Source organism: Rhinopithecus bieti, unplaced genomic scaffold, assembly GCF_001698545.2.
Source record: "Rhinopithecus bieti isolate Rb0 unplaced genomic scaffold, ASM169854v2 scaffold_19, whole genome shotgun sequence".
NCBI classification, from domain to species: domain Eukaryota; kingdom Metazoa; phylum Chordata; class Mammalia; order Primates; family Cercopithecidae; genus Rhinopithecus; species Rhinopithecus bieti.
In genome coordinates this window covers 1,783,329-1,809,930 of record NW_016803360.1, presented here as the reverse complement: position 1 = coordinate 1,809,930, position 26,602 = coordinate 1,783,329, and the positions used below count along the sequence as shown (strand labels likewise).

General features: G+C 37.6%; 1 protein-coding gene across 2 annotated transcripts in view; it reads left to right on the top strand.

The window, feature by feature from the left end:
• The first annotated feature begins 17,176 nt into the window (after positions 1–17,176).
• The window catches only part of THEMIS (thymocyte selection associated), a 230,696-nt gene continuing 221,270 nt past the window's right edge, over positions 17,177–26,602 (top strand). For both annotated transcript variants that reach the window (XM_017879657.1, XM_017879648.1), the window contains exon 1: positions 17,177–17,342. The gene's annotated coding sequence lies outside the window, so the exon portion shown is untranslated. The remainder of the gene's footprint in view (positions 17,343–26,602) is intronic.

The window sequence follows — 26,602 nt, the reverse complement described above, 5'->3', positions numbered from 1 at the left end:
AAAAGTTAAGTACTATTTATAAGTCAAACAAGTAACTAAGCCTTATACCCAATGAAGAAAAGTTATCTTAAGTTGGGTAAATTAATTCACTGTTTCAGGAGATGGTTTATCCTATATACATAACTTAACACATTACATAACAATACATAACATAATTTTCTTGCTTCTTAGCATGCTTTGTGATATTTTGTTGAAAGTCAAATATGAAGTAATAGAAACTGAGGGAAATAGGACTTTAATGTGAGACTCTCTGTTAATCTGACTAGGAGTCGAGCTGTGTTTAATGTTTGCTCTAGTTATAGGTGCCACACCTTTAGATTCCTCCCGTGTCCTTGTTTTCATATTTCTGTTGCTTCTGAGCCTCCCTAAGAGCTCTTCCTTAGACAGAAGCTGCACATTGCAGCTCGGTCTGCTGTTATCTGTTGTGACCATACTGAAGTTCTGTTGGTGTGGCAGTAAGGTGTGAGCGAGGGGAGGTAGACTATAATCTTACGATTAAATCTCAGTTTTTCAAACTGCGTCCCTGGGCTTTGACCTTCACAAATGTTTCTTGGCTTTCTTCTTTTCCACTGACGTGGAACAGGAAGACTAGAAGGAGCTAGAGTCAGATAAATTCCCTTCCTCTTAGCTGGGATAAGGCTCTGGTAAAGTCTTTCCCCTTGGTGGGCAGTATGTCTTTGTTAAAAATAATAGCCTAAGTGTATTTTTTTTTTTTTTTTTTTTTGAGACAGAGTCTCGCTATGTTTCCCAGGCTGCACTGCAGTGGCACGATCTCGGCTCACTGCAACCTCCGCCTCCCAGGTTCATGCCGTTCTCCTGCCTCAGCCTCCACCATGCCCGGCTAACTTTTTGTATTTTTAGTAGAGACAGGATTTCACCGTGTTAGCCAGGATGATCTCTATCTCCTGACCTCATGATCTGCCCACCTCAGCCTCCCAAAGTGCTGGGATTACAGGTGGGAGCCACTGCACCCGGCCCCTATGTTTATTTCTAATGGTTACATTTTTTCCTCCCCATATCAGAACCAGGATGGGATATTTTTTGGCTCTTCACTGTAGAAACCCAATAAGGTTTCTGGAGGTAAAACCCATTAAACTATAGGGGCAAGATCTTAGTTGTAAAGTAATTATTACTTAAAGTATAGTTTACATATAGATATTTAGAAATCGTAAATGTATAGCTCAATAAATTTCACGAAGAAAAAAAAAACCATGTAACGAGCAAAGTGATGAAAAAGTAGAATGTTTGCAACATCCCAGAACTTCATTCATGACCACTTCTAGTCATTACCCTCTCCAAGGTAACTATTATCCTAATTTCTAACAGTATAGCTTACTTTTGCCTGTTTTTAGTTTTATATAAATAAAATCAAATAGGAGAAATTCCTTTTTGTTGGCTTCTTTCAATCAACATAATGTTGGTGAAGGTAACCTGTGCTGTTGCATCTTGAAATAGTTCATTCCTCCTCATTACTGCATAGGATTTCATTGGACAAATATAATGTAATTTGTCCATTCTATTGTCATGAACATTTGGATCGTTTTTAGTTTTTTGTCTATTAAGAATAATATTGCTATGCACTAGAATACAGGTCTTTTCATAAGCGTATGTAGTTGTTTCTGCTAAGGGTTATACTGAGTATATACCTAGGAGTGGTATATACATGCTTGCCATTAGTAAATAATGAGGGCCAAACAGAATTGCAAAGTGGCTGTAATACTTCAAACACCCCTGAGCAGCATGTGAGTTTCAGTCACCTGCGCACTCACCAATACTCGGTATTGTGTCTTTTTCAGTTTAGCCATTGTGATGTGGAAAAAGCAGTTAACACAAGTAAAAACCTATCTGTTAATCGTAAGTGTTAGTTCCGGGCAGTCTTGAACTCCAAATTTTGTCTCTCTAGCACTTTTGTATTTTCAAAAGTGTTTTAGGTTCTCTGCCTCCTCCCAGTTGGCCTCTCATTGTGCTCTAAAATTTGGCAAATGCCCTGAAGGAAATATCTGTTTTCCTTCTTTCCAGTACCTCAGATCCTCAAGTTCTATGTGTCTTAGTAGCTCTCCAGAGCCTTCAAAAAATATGTTACTTATTTATTTAATGCAGATGATTCTAGTTGTTCTCAGTGGAAGAACTGGTCTGCCCTAAGCTGAGCTATCACACAGCTTGTGTATGTGACAGAAGTGAACATGGAAGTCTTATTTGATGAGCTTTTATTTATTTGTTCCTAGGAAAACTTACAATGGCTTTTCTGAAAGAAAGAGGTTACTATGATCTTGTTTGCTTTGTTTTTTAGAAAGAAAATTCTAACTATAATAATCTCCAAAGATTATACTTCCTCTAAAGTAGAATCAATATAGAATTAAGGTATTCCAAGATGTATAGATTTCCCAGTCTAAATAAAGTATGATGAATTCATACTTGTAGCTTTTGGTATAACCCATTCTCAGAAGAGTTGAGAACCGCACTTATAATCTACAGTATACATCAAACACTCTGAGTCCATCTACAATTTAGTAGAAAGGCAGATGGATAAATGCTTTGACATTGTTTTGCCATCCACAAGCATATCACTAAATGTATTTCTGAAAGTGTTGAAAAGAGCAGAGCACGCTGTAATTTTATGAATTGTAACTACTATATTTCTGTTGAGAGCTGATGGGGGAAAAGAAGAAAATAAAAAGCTGGAAATGTGCTTTAACCAGGAGGCTGTGGGGTTACAAAACAAAACAAAACAAAAGCCAAACCCAAAAACCATGAGAGTTAGTTGCCTTAGAATCACAACACTCACAGAAATAGTGAGTCAGCAAAATGAAAACGAGGTGACTCATCAGGAGGAAGGAAATAATGAACAGATATAGGATATTTTTTGTTTTTCTAGTTTTACATTTTTCCAAATACTTTGGAATTTAAACAAATAAAATCTACTCAAAGGGTAAAGATATCTTCTATATCTCTTAAAAATATCAAATGTCACACATTGCTATTCTATTATTAAATTTCTGTCTCTAACCATAATTAGAAGTTGCTGAAAATTTAAAACATACTATACTAAAACATAAAATAATCTATAGGTTTCACAATTTAAGAGAAAAAAAAGGATCTGGTACTGCAAAAGAACTTATCGGGGTTTCGTCCTTTTTTCCTTGATCAAAATGTTACGTATCGGAGATATTCATTATCAGTGGTCCATAGGAAAATTGTTCCCCTCTCTTGACCCTGGCAATGCTCCTCTTTTTGCGCTTCATAAAAAAAGTTCCTCTGCTCCTTATGGAATAAATATTTAATGCTACTATTTATTTTTCTGTGCCTGCATCATTGGGTGAGGAGTATCTGTTACACATGGGGATGTGATTAAAGCTTAATGGTTTAGCAGGTGCCTACCCTTGCCAAGAACTCCCTTTATGTGCCCAGGAATATTTGTGTGTAGCCATCCTGTGCACCCCCAGATCTCAGAGCTGGTACTTAGACCCAAGTGCATATTCTGAAGTTGGGGAATGACCTGTACCACACTGTCAGTTTCTGAGGCACTCTGGCACTTTTTAGATCACTAGGCCTGAGAACTGGTATCAGAAACAGAGGGAAGGCTTTCCTCCTACATCCCAGGAGAGATGGGTCTTCAAAGAGAGAAATCCCCTCCAACTTCCTCAGTATGGAATCAGGGACGTTCCAAGGCCAAAACTGTTTTACACTCAAAAGGCTAAAGCATTTTTAAAATTATAATACTAAAGCACTGTCATTGCATAATATGTGGTGTACAGTGAAAAATAGGTGATAGTAACAGTGAGCATTTGAGTGCCTTAGCTTGTGCAACAGACATGACATAGAAATCATTATTAACCCCATTTTACAGATGAGAAAATGGGGACACAGAGATGTTAAGTAAATTGTGTAAGATCATAGAAGGCAGAAGAATTGCTCATAGTAAATAATTACCATTACTGATGGTCAAGTTCAGAGAGTCTGGTTGGATTACCCAATTTCTGCTGCTAGTGCAGATACTTACAGCATCACAAGAAGGGATAAGTCCACCCCTCCAGAGACAGTCTGTCAAATAACTCCATGCAAAATCTGGCCAGGGCTGTGAGCTCTTTAGGTGCATTTACTCTCCCAGAATGTGAGTCTGTTCTTGGTCGGCTCTTGTTCCAGTTTTTCCAGTTCACAGATCAAAAACTATTTTCTTTTCCTCCAGGCTAAACCACTGCTTCTGTTTCTTGGGATTATTTTATTTTAGAGACTCGATTGCCCTTCCCTGTGACAAAACCTTAAGCAGGGCTTCCTTTGCCTTTTCCAAAGGTTTTTCTTATTTTATAATTTTCTCACTGAATGGAATTCAAAAGATGATGCAGTGAGCAACTAGACGTAACATGATGATGATGATGATGATGATGATGGTGATGATGATGATGATGCTGGAGATGATGATGATGGTGGTAATGGTGATGTTGATGATGATTTCTGCTACAATAGAATTTTGAACCAATTCATAGTATTTAACATTCCAAATATAATAGTACCAGTCTCTTCTCTCTGTTTTGAGCTGTAACTCAATAAAATAGTAGTAAACATAATTACATGGGGGTTGGATAGATGAATTTGAAGTTTATTCTGGTTGTAGAAGAAAGAAGAGTGTTAATTTCTAAGTTAACAAAGAGCTACACAAAGTTCTTGTTGCTTCTTATTTGCTGCACACACCATTTGTTAAATGTTTTCTTGCCACACAAATCTTCCCTGCTCAAGTACTCCTAAGAACACGTGGCGGTTGTTTTCATTCCATGGGCATTTTTTGAGTGCCCGTGTGTGTTATACATAGTATTGGGAGACACAAACGTGAATAAAGCAGAGTCTCCAAAGAGCACTTTTGATCTGTCTGGGTATTAGTCTGTGAGTCTGTGGGTGGTCTATGGGTCTAATAAAGAACAAGAGCCCTCCCTTAACTAAATTTCATCTAACAAATGAAGACATACATACCAAAAAGTGAGATCCCTGATTTTCAATAGTTAGCAAAAAAGCATCTAGGTTTAATAGCTAAAAATATTTTGAGATATAGAGTTGCCGGATAAATACAAGATATCTAGTTAAATTTGAATTTCACATAAACAATGAACAATTTTTATTTTACTTTATTTTATTTTGTTTTTGAGACAGACTCTGGTGCCCAGACTGGAGTGCAATGGCACAATCTCGGCTCACTGCAACCTCTGCCTCCTGGGTTCAAGCCATTCTCCTGACTCAGCTTCCCAAGTAACTGCGACTACAGGCATGCACCACCACACCCAGCTAAGTTTTATATTTTTAATAGAAATGGGGTTTCACCCAGTTGGCCAGGTTGGTGTTGAACTCCTGACCTCAAGTGATCCACCTGCTTTGGCCTCCCAAAGTGCTGGGATTACAGGCATGAGCCACTGAACCCAGACAACAATTTTTATTTTTACTTACCAAATTTGCCCACCCTAATAAGGTGAATTTGTGTGCTGTTTTCTGTTTATGTTAAATTGTATTGTTTTTGAAGCAGCAATGACACAGTAGAAAAGGAATGAGGTTTGGAATGAACCAGATATGAGTTAAATCTGACTTTATCAGTTATTTGCCAGGTGGCAATGGAAAAGTAATTTAACTGTCTCTGAAGCTCAATTTTTTTTTATAGAAATGGTAATGATTACACTTGAGGGTGGTTGAAATGGCTTATTAATAATATATAAAAATGACCAGCATGTTTCCCGAACGGTATGACTTCTACTGGCCAGTGGTAATAATAATTAACGATGATAATAATGACTAACATTTATTTAATACTACATCTTAAGGAGTGTAAATGTATTATCCATTTCTTTCTCACTATGACTTCTTAAGTTAGATAAATATTTTATTCATTGAAGATGGGATAGGATTTGAACCCACTCATAATGTCTCCCTCTACATACTATTTAGAAACATAGTCTACATATTATAGACCAGATATGTTATATATATGTTACATATTATAGACCAGATAACTATAGTCATAGTCTAGATATTACAATATAAAATATATATAAGTAATAAGCAGACATGAGCTAGGCCCTCGCTTTTCAGACTAATACATTGGAATAGAGCTCTCTAGAAAAATTTGATAGACATAATGGCTCTTGGCACTGCCTTTGGGCCAAATTAGCATATTCTTGTTAGCTGTTTTCATCCAAATATTTATTCTCCATTCAACAGGGTTTACCTTTGAAAAGTTTAAATTAATTTTTAATTTTTTCCTTTCCCTAAATGCTGAAAGTGATTGTAGTCCTCGGCTTCCATTTTATTTTTAGGACATCTACATCATAGGTAGAATGATCCCATTATTTTTCCTCTTAGCCATCATAACCAGAACAAGTTTCCCTGAATTCTGATATCTTCATCAATGCTTCCATCTCAGACTCTCACTTGTCCCCATCCCAGAGAAATTACTTTTTAAAAATCACACAAATTATTTAAAACTTCTCACTGCTTCCTAGTGAGGAGTGGAGGGAAATTTGGGACATGAACAGGGGCATAATGAGAGTATAGAAACCACCAGGACTTTAAATGTTAAAATCAACAAAATATGCAAAATGCCTTGAGGCAATGTAATATCACTGTCTCACAGAAGGCACAAAATTACTAAGAGAAATTTAAATGATGTGCTGGAGAATGTCAACTACATTTGGAATGGAGCTTTGGATTTTTATAGGAATTGAATACACATTTCAGTCATTAAAATGAAACACTCTGAAATTGTTTCAGATTGAACTTTACATAGGCCGAGGAAGAAATTACAATTAAATATATAATGCCAAGTTTATAATTTATGACATGAACCATGGGGTTTTCTGAGAAAGGAAGTAAAATACAAAGTTTGTCTCTAGAACCCCTTCCATTCCTAGGGTATCAAAGTTTTGTACCACAATTGCCCCTCCATAGCCTCCCCTTTAAAATCTTATGGGGATGATGTGGGGATGATCTTCACAGCCTTCTAGAAGGCGAAGTATAACTGAAAGCAAACAGATACTAACTCTTTGCAGGGATCTGGTTTTGGGTGTTCTTTCTTACTTGCCTGGAAACAAAAATCATGATCCCTCTGCTTCACCACACCCTTACTGCTGGGGTTACCTCAAGCTTCACTTGGTTACCACATTGTGTTTTCTACTTCTGATTTTATTGTGTTTCTCTTTTGCTGATTACACTTCCCTTCAGATAGAGGTATTTTGTTTCTAACTTATGCCCATTTCTTTGCTTCTTTAAGTGATGATTTGAATGTGGCATTCTTGACCTTGGTTGAACCACCCAAACAGTTAGCAAGAGGGGCCTAGACCTTTTCTGGGGAGTCTCATGAGACATCCACACATGAACTGGGCCTCTGTAGCTCCTGTTTAGAGATGCATAATATCTCAAAGACAAACAAACAGCAGGATTCATCACCTCCTTTTGCCCTGCAGATAGTAAGGGCTTCAAGCTTGACAAACAAGAATAATTCAGCAAACCCCATTTGCTACCTCCAAATATCTCTAGATTCTAATCTTCATGTTTTTTCATATCATGTTTAATAATACAATACACAACAATTAGAGTTTTTCTTTAACTGTGGAAAGTGACTACTTCCTTCAGTTAAAAAAAATACTCTCATAATTATTATATTAGAATCTGGGTAAATTAAGATTCTAGACAATGGCCTTGCTTCTGAATAAACTTAGTCTTTTCTATGCCTCTTCCTTTTTTCAATCCTGCCATTCTCTTCTCACACCTCCGAGACTCAGTATATTCATTTATCATTGCTTTGCTCTGATAGGGAGAATTAGAATATTATATCAAAATAATTTAACAACATAGGAATTCACACGATGCAACTGGTATAGCAACTCTATGATGTCAATAGGACCGCGTTCCTTCCGTAATTGCTTTTCTATAAATACATTTTTAATTTTAGAATAGTTTTAGTTTTGCAGAAAAATTGCAAAGATAGTACAGAGGATGCTCATATACATCACATCCAATTCCTCCTGTTGTTAATGTATTACATTAATGTGCACATTTGTCACAACAAACAAAAATATTGATACATTATTATTTTTTATTCAGATTATCTTAGTTATTTCCTAATGTCCTATTAGAGTTCCGGGATACCATATTTTACTTACTTTGTTATGTTTTCTTAGATTTACCTTATTTTTGATGATCTTGAAAGTTTTGAGGAGCACTGGTCAGGAATTTTACAGATTGTTCCTCAATCTACAAAGGTGATTTGTCTGATGTTCTTCTCGTTATTAGACTGGAGTTATGGAATTTTGGGAGGAAGACTACAGAGGTAAAGTGCTATTCACATCATATCATATTGATAGTGGCAGGAGGCAGACAAATGTGTAGGCAGATAAGGGTGGGTCCCCAGTGAACCTTGACCTACAAGCTGAAGACAGTTTACAGCCTGAAAGTCAAGCCATGAGTCAAATCCACAGACCAGATTGACAGCCTCTCTTCCCATTCGGCTTGCTTTCCTCTGATTGATCTTCACCCTTTACTTATTTTACATATATCTACTTTTCCCTAATTAGTTTTTTACACTGCCATGGCCACTTTTGAATGGCACCTTTGTTTTAGCCTTTTTTGCATACTCACAAACCAATCAGCATGCACTTCCCATCTGAGCCCATAAAAGCCCTGGCCCAGGCACAAGGAGAGTGAGACCACCCAACTTCAGTTTGGGGCCCACCCTCATGTCCTCTCTCTACTGAGAGCTGTTTTGTTGCTCAGTAAAACTATTCTCCATCTTCTTCACCCTTTAATTGTTAGTGTAACCTTATTCTTCTTGGACATGGGAAAAGAACTTGGGACCAGTCAAATGCAGGGGGATGAGTGTGCAGTTACAGTGGCCACGGGATTCGCACTAGAGTGCAAGCCAGGTGCAGCCCAGTCACCTGAGTAGACCGGGCATCTCCAGCAATGAAACTGGGTCCGAGGAGGGCCTGGGCAGAAGTGTGGCTGGCTGGAGGTCTCCAGAAGGGAAAGTGGCCAAGAAAAATCCTGCGTCAATATTGAGGGTACATGCTATTCATGTGACTTATCACTTTTTGATGTTGACTTTGATTACCTGATTAAGGTAGTGTTTGCTAAGCTTCTCAACTGGAAAGCTAAACTTTTCCCACCTTTCCATACTGTACTCTTTGGAAGGAAGTCATTATGCACATGCCACATGTAAAGTGTGAGGAATTATGGTCCATCTCCTTGAAGGAGTCAATATCTATATAAAATATTTGAAATTCTCCTGCCTAGGATATTTGTCTATTTTCACTCATTTATTTAGTCAATCATTTCTTTATATTAGTATGGACTCATGAATATTTTGTATGTAGTGTTATAATCTAATACTATGTTATTAAGTTTTTGCCCAAATTTTTCCAGATTTGGCCACTGACACTCTTTCAGTTGGGTCCTATGTCCTGTTGACATATCCAATCAATGTTTGTGTGTGCTTTGTTTCATTTGTTTTTTCAAGTATTTCCTTTCTAGCATTACAGAATACTCCAGGCTTCTTGTACATTTTTTATCCTAATTCTAAAAGCAACCATTTCTCCAAGGAACCCTTGTTCTTTTGGGGAATGGTGTAATCAAGATCTGAGTCCTATATGTGCTCATTGTTATTGGGGTGTTCTTGCTTGTAGGCCTTTTCAGATGTCAGGGCAAATATATATATATATATATATATATATATATATATATGCATATATAGCATCCCATATGCCCAAACACATTTATAAATATTTTTATGTATATCTGCATATATTAAGCTAAACATGAGTCCATAAAGATATTACCACATGAAGCATTATAGTTTTCTCCCCTTGCTTATCTCTAGCTTCCTACTCTAACATTGAGAAACTGGGTTCCTACCATCTGCCATCTATTTACTTAATTGTTCAATATCAGTATACATGTGTAACAATAATAGATTTGTTAAGCAATACCTCTATGAGAAACAACTTTACCTTCAAGAGTACAGTGCTTATATGCAGTTACTTTTGCTTTTAGTCTTACAGAATCCACTCATTTGCAAAGTTATTTAGGTCAACACATTTGCTCCCTTCAGTGAGGGTTGTTTTGTATCATTATTCCTTTTTGCCATCCTTAGCATGTGGGTTTGTATTTATCGCTGCAGGATGGTTGTTCCATTTCCTGGTCTTATATTACTTATTCTTGTCAAGAACAAGGAGTGAAAACTAGAAAGTTTTGTCACAGAAATTTTATCTTTAAAAAAGTTTTCTAAGAATTGCATATGATATTATCCACTTACCTCATATTGTCTAGAGTTGGGTCATGTGGCTACCTGCAGAGCAATCATTGAGAAATAGGCAGGAAGTAAGATTTTCTTAATTGGTTTAGGGTCAGCCAATTAGCAGTGTCTGCTACAGTTACTCTAAAAGAATGGAGGTCATGGGAATAACATTCACTCCTTCCTTCACTTAACAAATAATGTGTCTCAACTATATGTTAGGCAATATTCTAAGTGGCATGTAGAAGAGAAAATATTCTTTCATGACACATATAATCTAATTTCTGAGGAGACCAAAAATGAAGTGAACAAATTAATAATTTCAAATTGTCATGCATACTATGAAGAAAATAAAATGCAGTAATGAAACAGTGACTGAGGTGGATGTGAGATATGAGCAGATGGCGTTAAAGAGTGGTCAGAGAAGGTCTTTTTAAGAAGATACCCTTTGAATTTAGTACTGAATGATAAGGAGAAGTCAACAACAGGAGAATCTACATGAAGACATTTCCATTCCAAAGGGAAAATTAATGAAAACCCCCAAGCTAGGGAAGCATTTGGCTTGTTCAAAAAACAGAACCTAGTTGAATAAAGCTAGATAAGCGTGAACAAGGAAGAGAACCAGATGAGTTGGGGTTACAGTGTGACTCAGAGCCAGATCATGTAACAACTTCAGACCATGAAAAAGAATTAAGATTTTATTTCAACTGCAAGGCAAAAAATTGGAAGGTTTTAAGCAGGAAGATAAGTGACATAATTTACATTCTAAATGATTACTCTTTGGACTGTATGAAGAATAGGTTTTATGGAGGCAAGCATGGAAGCTGGGAGAATAGATAGGAGTTTGCCAGAGAAAAGATCATAGTGATGTGGACTAAGGAAGTAGGTGAGAAAATGAGAAGTATTGGGCTTCAGTTTATGTTTTAGAAGTTGAATGGGCTGTATTTTCTAATGTTTTGCATGTGGAGTAAGAAAAAAACTTGGTGGGTAATGTTATTGAGATAAGGAAAGCTGGGTAGTCAAGTATCTGTTGCTACCAAAAAGTGTGTCTTTCAACTACTACTTTATTATCTCACATTGTTTCTGTGGGACAGAAATTCATGAAGGCCTTGAAGGGTATGTCCTGGCTCAGGGTCTTTCATGTAGTTGTATGCAGTCAAATGGTGGCTGGAGCTAAAGCAGCTGAGACCAACTAGCTCTCTCTTTCTCTCTCTCTCTCTCTCTCTCTCTCTTTCCATAAGGCCTTAGGAATTCTCCATGTGATCTCTCTGTGTGGGCTAGTTTGGACTTCCTCCCCGTATGGCAACCCAAGTATAGTCAACCTGCTTCATAGAAGAGTTTATGGCTTCAATGAACAGGATTGAAGCTAAAAACCTTGTATCACTACAAGGTTCTGAGTGTATCACCTACACTCAGAAGTCACTCAATGTCATTTCTACATCATTCTATTGGTTTTAAGTGAGTTTGTGAGTCACAAGCCCACCTATATTCACAAGAAGAGACATCAGACCTCCCCTCTTGACGGAAGAGTGGTAGGATTGTATAAGAGCAAATGGAATGAAATATATCCTTGCAGTCGTCTTTGAAAATATAGTCTGCCACAGAGTGACCTCTGACCTCTATTTACATCTCTCCTACATGCAAAATACACTCATCCTCCCTCCCAAGACCTGCCAAAATTCTCATCCCATTACAGCATAAGGCTTCGGTTCAAAGGTCAGGATCTCTTCATTTAAATCAGGTCCACTGGCAATTAAAGGTTGTCAGGTGTTTGGATTTGGTCCCTTAAATACTGTTCTCCGCCTGAAAACCAATGAGCCAAAGAGAGGTCTTCTCTTCCCCACGTAGACCCAATGTACAGTGGTGGGACAGGTGTACAAGAGCTGCAGTGGACACTCCCACTCAAAGAGGGGGCAAAAGGGAGGCACACAACTGTCACAGATGTGTGGCAATTCTGGAATCTAGCCAGACACACAATTACAGCTCTTTGATTAGATTTTATTTCTACCTCCTGTCAGTTGTTCTCTATGTGGCTTGGTCCTCTACCTAGGCTCCTGTTTTCTATCTTTGGAGGCATCTTTCCTCTTCTAATTAAAGTCTCTTGTGTTTGCTGTTGATTAGTTTTCTCTTCCTGCTTTCTGCCTTTAGAAGTTTCAGAGTCCAATGACCTCTTTTAATTTTGAGTTTTCTCTAATACAATTCTTAAAATTGTGTAGGTTTTGTGTGCATTAATTTATGATTTACCTCATTTGACAAAAGCCATACCCACATACCTCTTTCAGATACACCTTTTCTGTTTTGGGTTTACCTGTGAGGCTGCTGAGGGGCAATGCTTATATGATTCTTAGAAACCCTTTTGTTTAATTGAAAAGATCCATGAGGCATACCCTTAAGGCCCTTTAGATCCTTTTTGTCTGTCTGAAAAGTGTCTTGAGGGTCCACCTTAACTCTTTCTGATAATCTCATAGTCACATTTTGGATTTGATCTTTGGCCTGAGGCACATTCTTATTTTGGAAACTTTTGCGAGCTGAAAAGACTACTTTTGGGATCTTTGCAAATTATTCAAATTTCAATTCAAACTCTGAATAATCTGTTTTTTAGTTCATGTCTTTCTCTTCATTTTATTATAAGTGGCTGGAAGAAACTAGGCAGCCATCTCAACATTGCCTGGAAATCTCCTTAGATAGATCACCCAGTTCATTACATACATTTTCTATTTTCCATGTTACCTCAGATGACAGCTGTGCTTAGGTTTCTGTCACTGTATGAAAGGATCTCTTTTCCTTAACCTTCTGATAATGTTCTCACTTTCCTCCGGGTTTTGATTGACAGCCTCCTTGAGATCTTTTAAAATTCCGCTAAGTTTTTCTCCAGGCCCTTTATGCTTTTGTTAATAGTTCACAGGGTTCTTCCAGCTTTTGCCTGATCCCAAACCGAAAGTCACGTATTTCTGATATATATTATGGCACTCCACTTTAAGTTCCAGTTATCTGTATCTGCATAACAATTTATGCATCAAAAATGATAATAATTATTTTATTACCTCATGGTTTCAGCCAGTCTGGAATTGGGGGAGAATTTGACTATGTAGTTCTAGCTGTGGGTTTCATAAGTTGCAGTCACAGGCGACAGAAGCTGGACCAGAGGGCTGCACCTCTCTCTGGCTCTTCATGTAGGCTTAGTGTTTCTCTATCGGTCTCCTTGTGTGCTTTAGTCTGGCTTTCTTGCAGCGTGGTGACTGCAGGGCAGTTGAACTGCTGCAATTGCAGTTCAGAGATCTAATGTGGGAGTTCAAGCAAGTGAGAAAGAAGATGAATTAATTGCTTGTAATCATTGAGCCTCAGAAGTTGTCCAACATCATATCTGCTACATTTGATTGGTGTCAAGTGTGTCATAAGTCTACATAGATTCAAGGAGAGGAAAATTATATTTCATCCCTTGACGGAGAAGGGAAAGGGCATAAAGGGACAATTTCATCTGGTACATCTGTGATTAGCACAAGAAGTCTTTGTTGGCCAGGCGTGGTGGCTCGTGCCTGTAATCCCGGCACTTTGGGAGGCTGAGGCGGGCGGATCACCTAAGGTCAGGAGTTCAAGACGAGCCTGGCCAACATGTCAAAACTCTATCTTTACTAAAAATACAAAACTTAGCTGGGCGTGTTGATGCGTACCTATGATCTCAGCTACTCGGGAGGCTGGGCTGGAGAGTTGCCTGAACCTGGGAGGTGGAGGTTCCTATGCTTCCTATGGCCTTCCTATGCAGTGAGCCGAGATCGCGCCACTGCACTTCAGCCTGGGCGACAGAGCAAGACTCCGTCTCAAAAAAAAAAAAAAGTCTTTGTTAGCATGCAAAGATACAGAGGCGGTGGACCTGCTGAAAAGGGCAGCTCAGGGTCCTCTGAGAAGACAACCTCTCTGCTACCTGGGAATACACATTAGAGATAATTTCTGTAGTAAAATATAGATAGCATAAAATTTCCCATTCAAATGTACAATTCAGTGGTATTTTATATTCACAATGTTGTCCAACGACCACCACTCTCCAACAGATAATTATTTTGGGGGAGGACCAGGTTCAGGAAGAGCTGAACCATATTCAACCACAGAAAGAAACCACAGCTCCCAAAAAGAAACTGGAATAAGATGGGGAAACGATTTGCGACTGGGGGCCTGCCCTTAGTGCAGGGTTGGGGAGGGCTTGTTCTGGCCATTATACATTGATAAGGAACCCTGCCCTTAGCAGCCACAACGGCACGATGACGCCAGGCCATCCCTGTGTAGTGGGAAAGCATCAATTGCTGGGATCAGGATCAATTTTTCACAGTGACGCTTTACAGCAGAAGCCAAAACAATGAAGATCATGGGCTGTTTAAACTTCTCAGTTCTCTCTGAGTACAAAGGTTGGCCTTCCTATGCTTAAGTAAACAGTTTGGTTGCTGAGACTAAGTCATATGAAACAAAACGGGCTTCTCTCTAATCAGGTGATGATCAGTTGAAAAAGTAAAGTGAATATGAGCACATTTTCTCTAATGTTGTATAACTAATCATACTGGATGCTTGTAGTTAGGAATGAGTATGCTGATCTTCAAAAACTAGGGAAATTTGACTTTGAATTTACCTTTCAATTTAACATATTCTGAATAACTGTGTTACTGGGATGGGGTTATTACATTTCTGACTTCCAGTAACTCAGATATTAGAAGAGATAAGGAAAGTGACAAACCCGTTTTTATTCTAGTATTATTATAATTCTTTGCTGTCAGGAAAGCCAGGCTGTTTTGCCTCCTTTCTGTAAGAAATTGTCAGTTGATAGGCAAAACTTCAAGAATAATTAAAGAAATAGGATAGGTACATTCCCTTGGGAAAATCAATCTTCCGCAAATGTATTCAAATGAATTCAGTATCCTTTCCTTTTAATAGTGCTTATCTAGGTGAAAACATTTATTTTAGATTTTGTTATGGCACCCAGAAAACTATGATGCCTCTTTAAAAATAAATTATAGGGTAAAAGTCACAGAGGAGGATGATTGAAAAGAAAAAGTCTCAGGAACATTCCCTATGTGTCTCCCTCTGTCTTCTGTGCACTCAAAGCCTGGCAAATCAATCTCAGAACACTTCCTGTTACCTGAGACTCTCTTGAAGTGTCCTCGTAAATGTTTAATGCATCCCTGTCTCTTATTCAGTATACCAGGAGGAGAGAGATTTGTTTTTGGCAGGGGTTGGCTTTGGTAAATGCCATAGGTTAATTCAGCAGGTGCTGTTGCATCTGTGTAAATTGGGAAGATTTGACAGCTGTCCCCAGAATACTGGCCATTCTCTTTGGGAAGTCAGACTTTGACACTTGGATTAAGGCAAAATGAATGTCAATTTGTCTGTTTACCTCGCCTCCTCCTCCACAAAACACTAAAAGATTGTTTTTATCAATATAAAGATCCCTGCTTTGAGAATCCTCAAAGCTGTAGTGTATGTGTTTTGAACTAGAGATGGGATGGCAGAGTTGTTTAGAGGACTGACATGAGGTTAGTGATACTGATAGCTACTACCCTGCAAAGGTTTACCATGAACTGGTGCACTATGGATGTATGCTATCTCATTTAACTCTCACAGCATTCATAAGCGTTTGTAAATTTTCATTCGTAAATTGTATCTCCCCTGGGGCACAAACAATTACTATCTTTTTTTTTAAAGATGAGAAAGCCAAGACTTGTAGAATTTATTAGTATTTTTTTATTCTTTCGAAAAACAGCTTTATTGAGACATAATTCACATATCACACAATTCATCCATCTAAAGTGTATAATCAATGATTCTTCTTGTGTTCGCAGAACTGTGCAAGCATCACCACGATCAATTTGAGAACATGTACATCACAGGAAAAAGAAACACCATAACCATTAGTAGTGATCCCTCCCTCTCCATCTATCCTCTTCTCCCTACCCCATCCTACACACTCACCCCAGGCAATCACTTATCTACTTCTTACCTCTATAAATTTGCCTATTCTGGACACATTTTAAAATATTCCTCCTACTTAACTGTAATTATATATCTTTTGACCAACACCATCCCTGTTGCCTTTTAGCCACCCATACCTTTGGGAAGTACCATTCTACCCTCTAATTCTGAGAGCAACTTTTCTAGATTCCACATATGAATGAGATCATGCAGTGTTCGCTTTTCTGTGCCTGCCTTATTTCTCTTAGCACAATATTCTGACTTGGAGAGTTTAAATGACTTGCTGAAGCTCTGCCTAGTGAGGTGCAGAACTGGGACTATATGGCTTCATCGTCTAGGACTCTACCTACTACAACATATCATGTTGTAAAACAAGCAGACAGGAGGGATAATGGAATTAGTGAGCTTTCGTGCAGCTACTCATGAACCTCATTTAGTACCTATTTATTTGGAGCAATTTACCGTGTAGTAAAACATGGAAGGAGTTAGATTTGCATAGCTGATTTTGTATAGTTGCCCTCAAGGTGGAGAGTAAAGGAAAGTAGCAGTTGCTCAACACTAAAGTCCAAAGGTTTGGATTTCATTTTCAGCTCTATTAAAAGCTAGTTAAGTGAACGTGGGTGAGCTACTTAGGCTCCTTCATGACACACAGAGAAAACAAAAAAGAAAGATGGAGACAGCACACTTCAAGTTCCAGAAGGCTTTCAATTTGTGGTTCCAGTTTTTACCTGATCCACAACAGCATGCTTGCCTTTGACCTATTCTGAACTCTTGTAATAATTTTAATCTTTAGGTTAATCTAACTGGAATTGGTTGCTGTTATTTCTAGCTAGCACAGCAGGAAATACTGAATCTGGCACAATATGGGTTTAACCACATCAAAATTTAGAAGCTCCACCCACTTCATAGACACAACAGGTTCACAAACAAAGTGTGCTGCAGACTCAAGGTTTATAATTACATTTACGAGATTTATATTTACATCAGTCCCTTTGGCTGGTGGGTGGGGGTGAGAGGCTCTTCTTGGATTCCTTATTTTCTACAGGAAAGGAGGAAAACACCTGGGATGCTCCAATGCTCTTACGCAGATAATGATCATTAACTTCAGCCTCTCTGATCAAAGGTACAGCTCTTTGTGGGATAATACCTCTTGCATAAGATTTTATGGGCCAGGGTTATCACTCATTATGTATATACTCTCAGGGTTTTCTTACTTTAAATGGTCAGTTATAAAGACCTAGTCTAGAAGAAAATTTCTCTGAAAAATATTAGTTACCGGCAGGGTCAAGTTGATAATCCTTAAATTATCTTTCTTTAGCATTAGAATGGTAATTGCAGGCATGCGTTATACCTGGGTTGGTTTATTTTTAATGTTGCAAGTCTGTGCCTTGGAGCCTTCAGTGTTTAGTTATTAATGGGTCACTCTCTATGCTGGGATTAGGACCTATCCAAGAATATACCTAAAGAAGAATGGCTTCCAAATTTACTCTAATTGTCCATGATTCTCAAAAATCAATACTTATCCTTGCAATGAAGACTTTCACTAGTGTATTGATTAGGGGTCTCTCAAGTAAGAGTGAAATACGCTGACACATGCAAATGTAAGTAGTAGAAAGGAGAAATGTATTAGAAACCTATTATAATATCTCATGGAATCCAAGGAAATGCTGAACCACTAGACTCTTAGAATGAGGAAGTCAAGGAAAGTAGCAGCTTCCTCAGAAGCAGGAATTTGTGACTAGTTTTGTCTTTAATGACACAATTGATGATGTCCAGTATATCTTTTAGTTCAAATTCTAAATTTCTGGGAAAGAGAATGTGATTGGCCCAGCTTGTTTCAGGTGTCTGTCTCTATTCAACTAACCAGGGTCTTGAAAGTGATCAGATAATATAAATGTGGCTGAAAGGGACATCCCTGCTGATTACTCCAAGAGAAGGAGAATTCTCATGACTAGGAGCTGGGCAGATAGATTAAAAGTACCTAAAACAAAGGTCATAAAGAGGAAATTTGACACAGGGAAGCACTTCTCACTGCTGATTTTGGAGTTAATGTGAAAGACTAGGTTCAGTACTCACACATTCCACATTCTACTGCCCTGGCTCCTGTCCTGTTTTCAGCATCCTATCAATTCTGTATATCTTACTCTTCCGATAAATTCCCCATATTTCTTTAATTATTGTTGGTTTATGTTGCTTGCAACCAAAGGATCCTAACTGATACAGAAGTTGGTACTAGAAGCACTTATTGCCTGTCTACAGACCCAAAATGTAACTGGGGGACTGACTCCATTCTGCTCTCTTTGACTTCCACCTACACCTGACATAGTGTTGAAGACCAACCCATTTTATACTCTTTCTCCTATAGTTTGTGAGACTTGGGAAGATCTTAGCAACTGAATAATCCAGTACTTTGTCAAGCTTAGTTTTCTGTGGAAATACAACTCTTAAAACTTTTTTGGTTTGTTTTCTCCATTCCCTTTTTCTAGACCCTATATACTGAATTTTAACATCAATTCTTTTGCAGAAGCAAACTCTTTGATTCTAGTCCTTGTCTTGAAGTTTCTGATGCTTCTCAGTGGACTTGAGCCTAAGTGTACTGTCCATTAACATAATAGCTTCTATTAGGTTGGTGCAAAAGTAATTGCAGTTTTGCCATTACTGTTAATGTGTTTTAAAAACTACAGTAACTTTTGCACCAGCCTAATAGCTTGTCCTATGACTCAAAGCAATAGGAAATAATTCCCTGGTAGTATATTATTTGAGGTCCTTGGCTGTGAGCAACGGAAACTGACTCTGGCTTAAGCAAAAGGAAATTTATTTTATGGATATTAGAGAGTTCACTGGCTCTGTCAGAATGTGGAAGTATGAGATTTAGAATCTAACAGCACGGCAAGCAGTAATTCACTATTTTGTCTGATCATTGTCAGCCACTGAAATGAATACATTCTATCCATTTCATTTTTCTTACTCTCTTTGTCTTATTGTACTCAATATTTAAGTTTCCCACAGAGAGGATACAGTTCTAGCTTTGATCACACCTCTCTTAAGCCAGGCAGAAGGACCTCTGTGTCAACTACTGCAGTGAACAGAGGTTGGGATAGGAAGGTACCATTAATCGTCTTCACCTTATCCCAGGCAGAATTCCAGTTGCCTCTCTGCCATGACAGAAGGAACCACAAACAGAAATTGGGGTTTGATGGAGGACAGTGGTGGCGACTGGGTGGGCAGTGATTTTTTATTGTAATATAGCCATAATTGTTTTCAATACAAGTATTTTATTATAAATATATATGTGTATATATGCATATACATATATATCTATATAATTATTTCTAACTCATTCTCTAGGTTTAATTTTTATAGAAGTATTTAATTATAATATAAAAAATTAAATTTTTTCTAACTCTCTAGGTTTCATAACATAAAATCATATTTTTAGTTAAACAAATATAGGGCTAATTTTATAACTTTGGGTAGACTTGCATTGCCCAAAAAATAGAAAGTTCTGACATCTAGTTTTAGGGGGAAAAACCAAATTTGGTCATTCTTTTTTCCTTTATTATTACTTTTGAGATGGTGTGTTGCTCTGTCACCCAGGCTGGAGTGCAGTGGCACAATCTCAGCTCACTGCAACGTTTGCCTCCTAGGTTCAAACAATTCTCCTGCCTCAGTCTCCTGAGTAGCTGGGATTACAGGCATGTGCCACCACACCTAGCTAATTTTTGTAATTTTAGTAGAGATAGGGTTTCACCATGTTGGACAGACTGGTCTTGCACTCCTGACCTCTGGTGATCCACCCACCTTGGCCTCCCAAAGTGCTGGGATTACAGGCATGAGCCACCACACCCAGCTGCTCATTCTGTTTTCTCATGTGCTTCTACCTGAGAAGTTTCTTTTCTTGCACAATTGCTATAAAGGTTTATGTGTAGCTCAAGTTTCTTTCTCTATCTCTCTTCCCTCTTTCCCTCTGACCCTCTCTCTCCCCACCCCTAACTCCCTCCTGCCCCAAGCAGAGTACAGAGCCCATCATCTTTATTTGCCCTGCCTTTACCTAGTAAGCATGACCAAATCAGGGCCCAATAGCAATAGGCCCGAACAAGGCCTGTGAAGTCTGTGAATGTTCCTAAGTGTAGAATCTGGAACTTCATCTCTTTCAGCTATCAATACCAAGCCACAGACTTAGGGGATAGTGGTTGGAAGCTCCAATTTTAGCCCATGATTACACATATGGTCTTTAGCCCATGATTACACGTATGTCCTTTAGCGTAGTTGTACCCAAACAAACAAGCAACAACAAAATGATACTATACTGTAATCGTTTTGCTTTTATGTCTGTTTTCAATTTTTTCTTTTCCAAAGGGGAGGTATGATAAACCTCCTTCCACACCCCAATAAAAGCTTCAAAAGTGTTTCCTGTGGTTCTTTTAAAAGTAAATTTCCTAAAAATAGGACAAAAATGGATCATCAATGAAGAACAGTTACAATGGGACCTCAGTCTGTATAAGATTAAAATTATATAAACTTCATTCTAAAAAAGGTTCAATATCAATAATTAGCAGCTTTTCAGATTCACTAGTAATATGTAAAATCAGGTCAAAGTATGTTTCTATCAATTACTCTTGTGATAACCATAGCACGTACACATAAAATATTTTACTTGGCACGTTACCTGTAATATTACTTTGTTTCAAACAAAAGAGAACTTTATGAAGATTATATAGTTACCTCCTGGCTCTACTGTAGAAAAGCATGTAACTTTAAAGTGGGAACAAAGGAGGCAAATGGCATTTACATACATTTGAAAGTTCCTTTCATTCCTTATATTAATGTTTTGGTCAACAATGGACTACATATGGGATGGTAGTCCCTTAAGATTATAATACCATGTTTATACTGTGCTTTTTTCTATGTTTGGATATGTCTAGACACACAAATACCACTGTGTTACAGTTGCCTACAGCATTCAGACAGTAACGCACTATACAGGTTTGTAGCCTAGGAGCAATAGGCTGTACCTGATGGCCTAGGTGTGTAGTAAAAGTACACACCTAGGTTTGTGTAAGCACACTCTGTGATTCACACAACAATGAAATTGCCTGAGGCTGCATTTCTCAGAACATATCTCTTCATTAAGTGACACATGACTATGTTTCATAATGAATTCATCCCTTAGGAATTTATGAAGTGGCAAGAAAAAAATCTATGTTTTTCTTAGTATCTTCATAGACATGCCTTTCCAGGAGAGCAATACAGGTTGAGCATTTCTGATCTGGAAATCCAAAAATCCAAAATGCTCCAAAATCTGAAACTTTTTGAGCACCAACATGACAACACAGTGGAAAATTACACGTCTAGCCTCACGCTGCAGTCAAAACTCAGTCAAAACTTTGTTTCATGCACAAAATTATTAAAAATATTGTATAAAATTACATTCAGGTTATGTGTGTAAGGTGTCTATAAAACACAAATAAACTTTGTATTTAAACTTGGACCCCATCCCCAAGATATTTTATTATGTATATGGAAATATTCCCAAATCTGAAAAGAATCTGAAACACTTTTTGTCCCAAGCATATCAGATAAATTTTCAACCTGTATAAGACTTGGCCTCCACCATTTTATGCGCTGTTTGCTAAGGAGTTTAGGAGCAATATTTTCTTCCAATTAAGTTCTAGCAAACACACAGTCCTTGATCATCATTACCAATCAATACTGGTATTCTGAAATAGAGTACTTGTGATTGAATTCTAATGCATGAACTATAAAATGTTACACAGGAGAAAAATATTCAGCTTCTTTATGAGATCGATATTTACTTCAAATACAGATTAAATAATGCTTTGGTAATTAAAAGCCTGAATTTACAAGTTACTTCAACAGAGAAATCTTTCAGTGAGACATACATTCTAGCACTGACCTGTGTCCAGGTCTGGTCATGATTCTATTCTGTCATTTTGGGGAGGAGAAGGTAAGAATGTAGGTAGAATTTAACCTGGTTTGGTTTCACATTATTCAATTAAATACAACAAATATGTGAAGGCCATTCATTTTGGTTTTTTTTTTAATAACAAAAAAAAACATTTCTTAGCATAGTGCTGGTGCAGGTATTTGGAGCTATTGAGTGCATCCAACCAAAGTAGACCCAAATCTCCTTCACCTAAATGTAGAATTCGGGAACTGAGGATAAAGCGTGCAAATGGACACATAACAAATATTCAGCAAATGGAAACTCTGAAAAGGAAGAGCGAATTTTGAAAATAAAGATTAGAAAAGGCTTCATGGAGGTAAAGGAACTAGAACTTAAACGATGAGTATAAGAGACTTTTTTTTCCCCATCCAGTATGTATTTCCCCTTTTATGAGGAATTACTTGATACTCCGCTCTGTGTCTAGGCATTTCATGTCCAATGTCATAATGGCCCTGTGACCTAATCTGGCCAGCAGAGCATTACATTCACTTGGCCACTGATGTCATTCAGGCATGGAAAAATATCCTAGTCAGACCCCTGAGAAAAGTAATTAATAACAATCTTTTCTCACTGCATTAGGGATACAGATGTGGAAGAGCAAGTCATCCACTTTGCTTAGACAAGAAGATTCATGGTAGAAGCATTGGAATTCAGGCTAAGATCTGGAGGTTTTAACTTCAACATTAAAGCAGTTGGACTTTGTAAGGCAAAACAAACGGCATTTGGCCTACAGGCACTATTATAAAATACAAACAGGTATATAAAATCTGTCATATTTTCAGGAAGATTATAGATTTTCCTCTTATATTTGCTTAACACCTTAAAACTTTTTTCAGTTGTGTATTATGTGTATTAATAATTTAAGTTAGGCCATAGAAGTAGGTCATATTCCAGATTAAGAGGTTTGAGAATTCTCCAAGACAGGTTTGGGTTTCTGGTGGCACTTCTCACACCAATTCTGGATACAAGGCATCCCTGGGTCTAAGATAATATGGAAGCTTGGAAATAACAAGGTAACTTACACAGCTCTTCAATGATCTCAGCCTATATATGTGACTCAGAACTTGAGTAAGATGCAGATTGACTTCCAAAAGTTCCTCCCAAAGTTAACTCAGCCTATTCCCAGGAATGAACAATGACAGCTTGGAGGTTAGAAGCAAGACAGAATTGGTGAAATCTCTTTCACTGTCTCAGTTACAATTTTGCAATGGCAGTTTCAGCCTCATCTGAAACAAGACAAGTTCCCTCCACTTATGAGCCTGTAAAATCTAAAGCAATTTAGCTACTTCCTAGATACAATGGGAGTAGAAACATTGGGTAAATACACCTATTTTAAATGGGAGAAATTGGCCAAAACAAAGGGGTTACAGACCTCATGCAAGTCTGAAATCCAATAAGGCAGTCATTAAACCTTAAAGTTCCAAAATGATTTCCTTTGACACCATGTCTCACATCCAGGTCATGCTGACGCAAGAGGTGGGTTCCTATAGCCTTGGGTAGCTCTGCCCCTTGACTTTGCAGGGTATTGCCCATCTTCCGGCTGCTTTCACTGGCTACCATTGAGTGTCTGTGGCTTTTCCAGGTGTGTGGTGCAAGCTGTCGGTGGATCTACCATTCTGGGGTCTGAAGGACGATGGCCCCCTTCTTATAGTTCCACTAGGCAGTGCCCCAGTGGGAACTCTGTGTGGGGGCTCCGACCCCACATTTCCCTTCTACATTGCCCTAGCAAAGGTTTTCCATAATGCTTCTGCCTCCACAGTTAACTTCTGCCTGAACATCCAGGCATTTCCATACATCCTTTGAAATGTAGGCAGAGGTTCCCAAACCTCACAACTGGAGTGGAAGGATAGAAATAAGCAAAGGAGGAAGGCTAGAATGAACCATGAAGTATTGGATTAGAGTAGGCAATATCAGTGTAAACTTATGTTTACATTCTTACATAAATACAGATGAAGACATGTAGAAATATTTTATGTGTGTATACAGTGATCAAAGCTGAAACAATTTGAGCACAAAATAAGTTTTAAAAGTTGTGTTAGATTATAACTTAAAGTATAAAATACATATCCATGAACCCATGCTAATATAAATAAAATCGTGATTAAATAAATACATAAATGAAGGAGAAGACAGAAAAATCTCCTGTAAAATTCTCCAAATTATTTATGTAGATATTCCTCCCTCAAGGAGCTACAGTGTAAGTTCCTACCCTTTAAGTGTAGGCTACACTTAATGACTTGGTTTCATGGAGAACAGTGTGAAAAGAGGGGAAATGTAACAATACTGTGGAGAAACTTGGCAAACACTAAGTTAGTCAGATAAAGTTAACATTATCAGTAATAAATTACGTTGAGAGCCTATAACTTTGATATGACAGAATGAGAACTGTAATTTACCTCTGTGGTCTTCCTCCCCAAACCCATAACCCAAAGTGAACCATGAGAAAAACATCAGACAAACTGAAATTGAGGCACATTCTACAAAATGCCTGATCAGTATCACTCAAATTGTCAAAGTCATCAGAAACAAGGAATGTTTGAGAAACTGCCACAGGTCCCAAGAGCCTAGGGAGACATAATGGCCAAAGGCAATGGGGTATACTGAATGGGATCCTAAAAAGGAAAAATGACATTAGCAAAAAACTAATAAAATTTTAGTGAAGTATGAAGTTTAGCTAATAATAATATCTCAATATTGGCTTCTATGTTGTGACAAATGCATCATCATGATCTAAAGTGTTAAAACAAAGGCAACAGTTGTTTGTATGGGTATACAGGAAATCTCTGTACTACCTCTGCAACTTTTCTATGATTCTATAACCTATTCTCAAATTAAATAATTATCTTAAAAAATTATGGTTGCTGTATTTTATAAACTCCATTTCAAATGTGCAGTCATCTAATTATCTTCCCTAAGGCACGGTGATAGTAGAAACAGATTCTCCAATTCCTTGCTCTATTCAGACAGCTTTATGGTGGAAATAACATTGTGGGAAAGGATAAAAATATTCAATTACTTTTGAATATGTGCTATCAGAAAACAATACTTACATAATAAGATTGCAACTGTTTATAGCAAGAATTTTCTTCCCTAATAACAAATTCTTGAGGATAAATATGTAATTCCCAAGAATGAAATAAATACATCTTCTAAGACAATGAGCTTACAAAATGATGAGGCTTATTGCAAGGCTTTCAGAGTTTAATTGGAAAACAGACACTGAGAAGGTAGTCTGAACTATGACTATAATTCTTTATAAAAAATCATTATCTATAACAAGCCTTTTACTTAATTTAGTTTTAGCTAGTTTATATATTTAAAAAAGGAAATTAGATGCACTAGAAAGTAATGAAAGCTAAAGCTATTATTTTTCTATAAAGTGAATCTATAAATCTCTTCTGTTGTTACCTTTTCAATACCTTTGAGATTTTTTTTTTACTGAGAGTTTCTCAAGATATTAAATTTTGTGGGTAAGTGTAATAGTCTCTGCCCAGATTTTTCTGTTACTGGATCTATGACTTTTCCAACTTTGAAAATTATCTCAGGCAAATTGCGTATCTTTACCTTAGTTTGTAAAAGAGGAGCACTTTTGAGAAACAAAATGTCCTTGACCATGTATTGCTGATCTATCAAGTGAACAAAGTAGATTCTTCAGGTTTTTAAAACACCTTGGAAATAAGAATCCTGACCAACCTGCATCCATCACCATTCTCCCTTGTGTGTGTAGTTGTTGTTTTATGTTTGTGTGTTTGTTTTTGTTGTCATCTCTGTAACTTTTCCCCATAATCCATTTGACTGGGACAGTTAAATATGCTGTTAATATTACAAAACTTTGATTACCTAGTGCATTAGTCTGTTCTCATGCCACTATAAGGATACCCAAGACTGGGTAATTTATAAAGGAAAGAGGTTTAATTGACTCACAGTTCTGCAGGACTGAGGAAGCCTCAGGAAACTTACAATCATGGTGGAAGGCGAAGAAAACATGTCTTTCTTCACATGGCAGCAGGAAGGAGAATGAGTGCCAAGTGAAGGGGGAAGCCCCTTGTAAAACCATCAGATCTCGTGAGAACTCACTCACTATCACGAGAACAGCATGATGAAACTGCCCCCATGATTCAACTGTCTCTACCTGGTCCCACCTTTGACATGCGGGTATTATTACAATTCAAGGTGAGATTTAGGTGGGGACACAGAATCAAACCATATCACCTAGTAACTTCCCTGACTCAGTCTAGTGGCACAGGTGAAAAAAAGTTATTTATAACTCACAGTTTCATGTATACATTTGTCAGGTAGGCAAATGGTCTGTTGCCCAATAAACTAAATGATTAAAGAAATACATATCCTAAGTTGAATTTACTAAACTAGATAATTTGTATTTAATGCATATTTTAATATTTTATTTTATAATA